We start from the raw sequence: 7,133 nt of genomic DNA on the forward strand, positions 1-7,133 counted from the left end.
CAAGTGTAGGTCTGCCTGGTGATGGTCGGAGGGCCAGCGCGAGGGGTTTGCAAGTTCCCTCCTCAGGGCACCTGAACATTTGCCATTGAAGAGCCCCCATAGGGCTGCCCTTGACAACCTAACATCCCCACCCAGCCTCTCTCCCTCTGGTGTCCCCTCCTGCCCCCTCCCTGGTTAAACCCGCAGGAACAGTGCCTACCCTTGTGCTGGGAGCATGAAGCCTCACTCCCACCTTACAGATGGGGACACTGAGGCTGGGAGGTGAGGGACGGGTCCGAGCCCACACAGCCATGAGAGGGGCCACCCAAGTCCAGCCGTCCTGGCCCGGGTGGCTCAGAGCTGGAGGCCGCCCACGCCCAGCACTTGCCGTGCCCACAGGCCTGTCAGGACAGATGCCAGGAGGGGACTGCAGAGCAGGGACCGACCTTGTGTCACCAGCCACCTGGGCCCAGGCAGCCAGAAGCAAGGAGTCCCTGTGGGCCGGTGGCCGGCGTGTGCAGGGCCCGCAGAGCGGAGCTGCGGGCACCAGGAGGCCGGGCGGGCTCTGGGGCGCAGACCGCAGTCTCCCTCGGCCACCCGCTGGCCCAGCTGCTGCGTGGGGCAGTGGCCTGCCAGGGGCTGTGGGGAGGGTGGGAAAACTGAGGCTTGGAGGCAGAAGGAACTTCCCAGGATTCACATGGGGGGCGAGTTCAGAATGGGCGGTGCTGGCTTCCTGAGTCCAGGACAGCTCTGCTGCGTCCCCGCTCACCCTGGCCGGGAGCGGCTCCCCTCCCGTGGGTGTGAGCGGGTGGCACCCAGCCGGCGCCCTCTCCTGGAGCAGGGCAGGTCACCCCAGGGTCACGAGATGGGGGTCAATCTGGGGGGTTCAGGTGTGGGTAATCCCGCCTGCTCACTGTGACCCCGTCTGAGCCTCAGTTTCCTCACCATGAAGTGGAGGGGGCAACATTGCTGGCCTGGCCAAGGCCGAAGGCAGGGGTCAGTCCAGGCTGAAGCCTGGACCCAGTGGCTCCAGGGGGGAGGGGAGCGTCCTGGCAGGAGCACAGGTGGGAGGCTGAAGGGGGCCCCTGAGGGGCCCTGTGACAGGCAGCGGGGCGGGTGGGGGCAGAGAGGAGGCAGTTGGATGTCAAAGTCACAGCCAGAGACCAGGGTCTGACCCCCACCTCATCCCCCAAAGAACCTGTGAGGTTTGCTGTGAGGAGCCAGAGGTGGGAGGGGTCTCTGCCCCCACAGGGCTGAGGCTCAGAGGGCAGGGCTGCAGGGAGGCTGCCGGATGGCTGGAATGGCCTTTCTCCTGCGCTCCCCTGTCCTGCTTCCCCTCTGGCTGGGTTTACAGATCCTTCCCTGAAAGATGGGGTGAGGGAGGGATAAGTTCAGAGAAGCCAGAGGCCCAGAGGGGCAGTGACTTCCGTGGCCACCACGGGGCTTGTGGGCAGGCCCAGGGCCCGGGGGGCCATGCCAGGCTGTCCTTTCAGATGGGCACAGCCCAGGCCCCTGTGGCATGTGGCCTTCCAGGGCTGCCCACTGCTCCTGCCCAGGCCTGGGTTGGGGAGCACACGCCTGGGCCCCTGGCTCCTTGCCCCTGCACGTGGACAAACTGGCAGGTGGCAAATAGACAGGTACACAGAGCAGGTGCCTGAGAGCAGGGCCAGGGCCCCAAGCCCGGGGTGGGCACTGCCCCCAGTGTGCCCGAGCCCTAGCCTCCCTGGGGGCTCACAGTCCCCTTCTGCTTTCTCTTGCAGCTGCTGCTGGCAGCCCCAGGCTGGGGTCAGGAGCTCGGACATTAGGAGCCACCACTGCCCCCTCAGTCACCTGGAGCCCTCTCTTCCTCCTGCCCCTACTCAGAGCCCCTGCCTCCTGGCCCAAGCCCGGCCAGGCCCACTCACTGCCGGACCCTGGCATGTCCAAGCCTGGCCCGCGCCTGCCTGCCCAGCCCGAGGGACCCCTCAGCTAGGATGAGGGCCAGGCCGCTGCCCTGGCGCTCTCTGGATCCTGCATTCTCAGTTGCTGCTGCTCATGCTGCTGCTGGGGACCCAGGAGCATACATATCCAACTAAAGACTTGTAACTAATCGGTATAAGGAACATTTATAACTCAATAAGACAAACAGTCCAGTAAAAAACAGAATCTTACTAAAGAAGCTACATGAAAAAAAAATGCTCAAAATCTTCATTAGGGAAATTAAAATTAAAATCATAATAAGATACCACCATCCAGCCACTAGAATGGCTAACATTCAGAAGCCATCCACACCAAGTGCAAATGAAGATGTAGAGCAACTAGAACTCGCATATGCTGCTGGCAGGAACTTAAAATGGTACAAGCAGTCTGGAGAACAGTTTGGAAGGTTCTTAAAAAGTCCAATAGATACCTGTCATAAGTCCCAGCAATTCTACTCCCAGAAATTTGGCCTAGAGAAGTGAAGACATGTCCAACAAACACATGTACTTGAATATTTATAGCAGCTTTATTTGTAATAGCCCCACATTGGAAACAGCTCAGAAGTCCATCAGCCGGTAAATGGATAAACAAATCATGATATCTCCATACAATGGAACACTACTAAGTGATTAAAAAATAGAGGATTATTAAGATGCATGACAACCTAATACTATAAATAATCCAATACTGACAGTCAAATGAACCAACTTTTATAAAAGCCGTGCAATGGAGCACCATAGAGCAATGAAAACAATGACTGCTACAGGCAGTGATATGGGTACATATACAAACATAATAATGAAGGGAAGAAAGCCAGACACAAAATAATGCTCTAGGTTTTTATGTATATAAAGCTTTTTTTTTTTTTTTAAGGTAAAACTTATCTATTTTGGTAGACGTTCGGGGCAGTGATTACTTTGGGGAAAAGGAATTAGTGACTTAGAAGGGGCATGAAGTGAATTTTGAGGTGTTGAAATTGGGTCTATTTCTTGATGTGAGTGGTGACTCTATAAGTATGTTCATTTTGTCAAAATTTATTGATGTATACGTATGTTTTTTTTCCTTTTACTCTAGTTCTATTTTACTTCACTGAAATAATTTATTTTAAAAAGTTTAAGAAGAAACTAAAACGGTCTGAATGATCTTGGTTACTGACCTGTAATAGAGACCCACTATTACTCAATGAAATCTTAGTGGACAGCAGTTTATACACGTGTTCCCGCCTTGAGCGCGCAGCCCCGCCCACAGGCTACGAGAGCCAATCCGCGCGTGCGCTGCACGGCCCCGCCCCGGCGCCCTCTTTTGCCGCGCCCCTTCCTCCGCCCATCCAATCGTCAGTTCGTCAGGTGGGCAGGCGGCCGTTGGTCGAGCGGGCGGCGGCTTTGCGGGTCTCCTGGGGGCGCCGGCCCTGCTCCCAACCGCCAGCGGCGGCGGCTGCAGCGGCGGCGGCGCGGTCCCTCCGGGAGGCGCGCCGTGGGCCGAGCGGCGGCCGCGGAGCTTCGTGCCCAGCATGGGGGCGGCGGGCGCGGGCCCCGAGGCGGTCCGCGTGCAGGTGCTCGACGTGGGCCGCGTTCCAGCAACCTGCGACCTCGGCGAGGGCTCCCACGGCGTGGTGAGGTGAGTGTCTGCCCCCGCCCGGCCTCGGCGGACGCAGCTGCAGCGTCGGGCCCGGCCCCGCGACACCAACCGCGGGCCCGACCCCGGCCCCGACCCCGGCCGGGCTGCCCCGCCTTCTGCGCGCCGCGGGTCTCGGTGGTGGTGGTGGTGGGGAGCCGGGCCGCTCGGGCTGGGGCGCTGCTCGCGGCGCTTCCCGGGCGGCCCTCCCTGGGCGCGGGGAGGGGGGAGGGGCGCGGGGGGTGGGGTGGCAGCCGGGACCCCGGCACCCAGGGACCCCCGCAGAACGGGAACAAGGCTCCCTTGACGTCCGACTGTGAAGCCGCGAAGTCCTTCAGATGCTCGCGGCGCCGGCCGTGGTCTGGAAAGCGGTTCGCACTGGCGTGTGTGCACAGCCCCGAAATCACTGTCTTGTTTGCCCCCCCCGCCTGCGTTTTCCGTGGACGGCTTTGGTTCAGCGCCTTCCATGGTGCCAGTGCTAAATTGCCCATCACGTCCTTGGGCCCTTAGAAGAAATTAAAGCTCAAATGTGTACTGAAAAAAGTCCTTAGTTTCATGAGGCGTCAGTTGAAAAGTTGGTTTTTTTTTTTTAATCTGATAATTTTTCCTAGCCTGAAAGTGATTGAGATCTGGTAACTTTCTATCACAGCTGTCGACTTTCGTGACTTATGTCTCTTATTAGATGAAATGTCAAGTTCTCTTAGTGTAATTTTTTCCCCTTTTTAAAGTAAGATCCAAGTACAAATAATGGAATTGGAATCCTGGGTCCAGATGATAGCTTTTAATCTTCAGGTTGATGATATTTAATATAAGTTTAATCTGTATTGTGCTTTATTAGTATTTAGTAAATGTTGGTTAACAGTGCTGGGTTTCTAAAGGATTTTTTGATTGACAGATTAATGATATTTAAATAACTGATATATTTACTTATTTATTTGTTTAAATTTTTTCTAATTGAGATGTAGTCAGTTACAACGTGTCAGTTTCTGGTATACATCATAGTTTCAGTCATACGTATATATACATACACATGTATTTGGTTTCATATTTTTTCATTAAAGGTTACTATAAGATATTGAGTATAGTTCCCTGTGTTATAGAGAAGAAATTTGCTTTTTGTCTATTTTTATTTTATCTTCTTGATTTCTTGATTGAAATATTAATAATATTTGAATCACTGATTTTTTTAAAGCTTAATGTTTCCAGAAGGACTTAAAGATTTTGAGGAAGAAATTTTTTTTTCATTTTCTGAATCTGTTCATTAGGAATTTCGCCTTTTCTTTGCAAAATCCTTTCCTAATCATTACGTAGAGGATATAAAGAGTGGAGTTTGAATTGAGCCCTTCCAAGTGCGTGTGGTTTTAGTAGGAAGACAATAGGTGCAAGTGACAATCTAAGCTGTGGAATCCAATCCTGGAAAAGGACTTGTCTCGAGCTACCCGACCCCACGTCCAGCCTGCTCCGCTCGCCCACCCGCCTGACCCTGAGATGCTCTTTCTTCCTTTTTGCTTCTCTTTTCTCTTTCACTTCTTAGGGCTCCCATACATTGGAAAGCCAACGGGATAGATGTTCTCCAAGTTCTCTCTCAGGTGCGCAGTCTTAGGGCAGGCTCTGGGCTCTGAACCCATCCATGGCTGGTGGGAGCTGGGGGTGGGGTGTAGGGGTGAGGTCTGCGTGGACCTCACCATGACCAGCTGACTAGCGTTAGTTGCAAGCTTGCCTTAGGTGCTGTGGTTTCAGTCATTTTCATCCTCATCTTTGAGGTATTAGTTTTTTACTTACAGAAAAGGAAACCGGGTCTCTGATAACTTGTCTAGGGTTCACAGCCAGTAAATGTGCAGCAGAACTGAGATTTGTCTAGACCTCAAGACGTGTAATTTTTTCCCCCTGAACTACTGTAGACTTTCCTGTGCTACAGCAAGTTACCTGGAAACGTGCTTCCTGCAGCCTGGGTTCCTGAATGTGTTGGCACCAAAGTATAAAATGTTTGTCATGACCAGCTTGGGCTGTTGTGGAGATTCAAGAAGGGGGAACCAGAAACTTGGAAGGGGTGAGGGAGGTAGGGTCAAAGCAGCTTCATTTTTATCAGAAGGGTGTTCATCATTCTCACTCGTTCTACGTCCTCCACCAGTTTCTTGATTTTCATCCATTTAGTAACATTATTGAGTGTGTACCTGACTTATGTGCTAAGCAATAGGATTGAAGTGGTTTTTACACTTTGGTGTTTACAGTCTAACGGGAAAGTGATCACATTTACTGAATATGCTGAGGTGCAGAGTGCTCCCTTTTATACCCATAAAAAGTGGAGCAAAAGTTTGCGGAGTAGTCCAGGAGGGTTTCCTGGAGGAAGTGCTGTTTAAGCTGGGACCTGGAGAATGACGTGGAGCTAGCTTGAGGGAAAGGTGGGGAAGGGTGCTAAAGCGTTTGAGGCACGGCTTGTAGAAAATAGGCTGAAGAAATTGGGAGGTTTGTTATTAAGATCCAGGGATGTTTCTCATGATGTTGCAGGGACAGGAAGAGCAGTTACAGTTTCAGGTATGGACGTAACCAGGAACTAAAAACGACCAAGGCAGCTACTCCCCTCCCTCTTTACATTTACAAAATCTTGCATCCTGCATCTCTGCACAGCTGTTCTTTTATTTTTTCCCTCTTTTCACTTTTACCACATCCCCATGCACTTGGCAGAAGAGAGCTGACCCTGGCTTCCCAGAGGTATGTGTCTTCAGAGCATTCTGACTCCTGGGGGAGAGAATCTGATCCAGCTTGGGCTAGTGTCCACCACTGGTCTGGGCACCTGAGGCCCAGGTGGAGTCATGTGGTAAGGCTGGACCTCTCTAAGTTGGCACAGTGAGGTGGGGGTGGTCATGAGCTGTCTCCCACTGACCTCTGACTAACCAGGTTAGTTCTTGGTGCTGCTTCCCCTGCTCTTGTGCTGGGTCGAGGCCTGCTGTTCAGGGCTTGGGGGGAGGAAGGAGGGGAGGGCAAAGTAGTTTAGGCAGGGGAGGGGCTTTGGGTTGCTTTTAGGGCTCTTCTGCTTTCCTGTCTCTGGCGGTGTGGGGGTGGCAGCCAAACTGGGTGGCATTCTTTATATGTAATATTGGATACATATATAACGTTGAGTCATGCAGCCTAACAGTAAACAACCAAGAACCCACCACGATGCACTGACTGACTTCAGAATAGATTATCTGGGAATCCTTTGCCACTGTCCACGTGGGTCAGGTCACGGTGCCCCTGTAAAACCCCCAACAAAACAAATGTTGTTTTCTATTCTACAGCTTGTTATGTTTATAGGAGTGCAGAAGTGCTAACATCCTTAAAGGTCAGAGCCCCAAGAATAGGCTCTCCTGTCTATTTCAGGCTAAAGGCAACATTGTACAAAAGGTGCAGAGCTGGCAAGACTGAGCCTGGAAAACAGGGCACAGGGTTAAAGGAAAAGGAACAGATCTAATATGGAGTCTGGTGTGTTCCTTTCTACTACAGTGCATTTTGGTGAGAGATAAGAGGATGTGTCTGGGTGGGTCCTCCTCTGCCCCAGGGTGGGGTTTGGGCAGGAACCCTGCCAGGTTCACTGTAACTTG

General features: G+C 52.7%; 1 protein-coding gene and 1 long non-coding RNA gene across 3 annotated transcripts in view; one reads left to right on the plus strand and one right to left on the minus strand.

Annotated features, from left to right (window-relative positions):
- LOC116659297 overlaps positions 1-7,133 on the minus strand; it is a 72,332-nt gene that overhangs the window by 14,956 nt on the left and 50,243 nt on the right. The gene's annotated exons all lie outside the window — the stretch shown is intronic.
- Positions 3,336-7,133, plus strand: part of LOC106730998 (coiled-coil domain-containing protein 144B-like) — a 41,424-nt gene continuing 37,626 nt past the window's right edge. Inside the window, exon 1 of the transcript XR_004314567.1 lies at positions 3,336-3,555. The gene's annotated coding sequence lies outside the window, so the exon portion shown is untranslated. The remainder of the gene's footprint in view (positions 3,556-7,133) is intronic.

The sequence above is a fragment of the Camelus ferus genome, chromosome 23 (assembly GCF_009834535.1).
Source record: "Camelus ferus isolate YT-003-E chromosome 23, BCGSAC_Cfer_1.0, whole genome shotgun sequence".
NCBI classification, from domain to species: Eukaryota; Metazoa; Chordata; class Mammalia; order Artiodactyla; family Camelidae; genus Camelus; species Camelus ferus.